Here is an 868-nt window from a genome sequence, read left to right as displayed (position 1 = left end):
TCTTTTTCGCACGGCCTGCCTAAGTGTGACCGCCATCATCTCTTGTCTTTCAGGGAGTGGATGAGGCCGGCGGCGAAACTCTCCTGGGGTTGTTCATTTACGATGTGGACGGAGAGATCGCCCAGACCTTCCACCTGCAGGTATGGCGAGTGTGTGCGGCAGGCTGCCAGGGGGGAAGAAGAAAGGGTTTGCCTTATCAGCCAGGCCCGGCTCTGCTCTCCAACGCGGACAACTCCTGCGGGGGAGACAGACGAGGCGGCCGTCCTACCCTTGGAAGCACTTTTTCTCCCTGCTAGAGCAGAGAGCAGCAGCAGCAGGAAGGCGGGGTGGGAGGGAATCTGTCCTCCTGCAGGTGTGGAGGGACGATTCTGGTGGGAGGGAGGAGTGCAGCTGCCTTCCCGCATCGGCAGCGCCATGCCGGTGGAGCAGAGCAAGGCAGCGTTCTGCAGCTGGCAGAGGGAGCTGTGCGGATGTGCTGTGGCTCTTCCACATGCGTAAGGAAGCCTCTCCTCTTTGTGTTGGCAGGAGGAGCCCCGCAAAGCCTTCGGCCGTGTCAAACTGGAGGTGTGGAGCAACTGGGGAAACGCAGAACACACCTGCGTGTACCGAGTGGAAATTCACAGCAACTCGTAAAAGACAGCAGAGATTTGTTAGAAGGAATACTTAAAATAAAATCTTTATGACTTTCTGCCCGCCTTGCGGGTGATGACTGGAGTGGTGCGTTGGGGCCGGGGGAGGGCGGAGCTGCAGGGCTGAGTTGGGCTGTGACATCATGACCCTGCGCCGTGAGGAGGAGGCGGCCATGCGGTCACACTCTCCCCCTGGTCCCCCTCCCATCTGACCATTAGAGCCTCCCCCACTCCAGTTC

The 868-nt window shown here is 59.6% G+C and overlaps 1 long non-coding RNA gene across 1 annotated transcript; it reads left to right on the top strand.

Annotated features, from left to right (window-relative positions):
• Window positions 1-53: 53 nt before the first annotated feature.
• LOC109364381 lies at window positions 54-688 on the top strand. Its single transcript, XR_002110353.1, has 2 exons — window positions 54-140; window positions 526-688. It is a non-coding gene; the product is annotated as an uncharacterized LOC109364381 (long non-coding RNA).
• Window positions 689-868: the final 180 nt, after the last annotated feature.

The sequence above is a fragment of the Meleagris gallopavo genome, unplaced genomic scaffold, assembly GCF_000146605.3.
Source record: "Meleagris gallopavo isolate NT-WF06-2002-E0010 breed Aviagen turkey brand Nicholas breeding stock unplaced genomic scaffold, Turkey_5.1 ChrUn_random_7180001852208, whole genome shotgun sequence".
Taxonomy (NCBI): Eukaryota; Metazoa; Chordata; class Aves; order Galliformes; family Phasianidae; genus Meleagris; species Meleagris gallopavo.
Note: the sequence above shows the minus strand (reverse complement) of the source record. Positions and strands in the feature narration are given on the sequence as shown.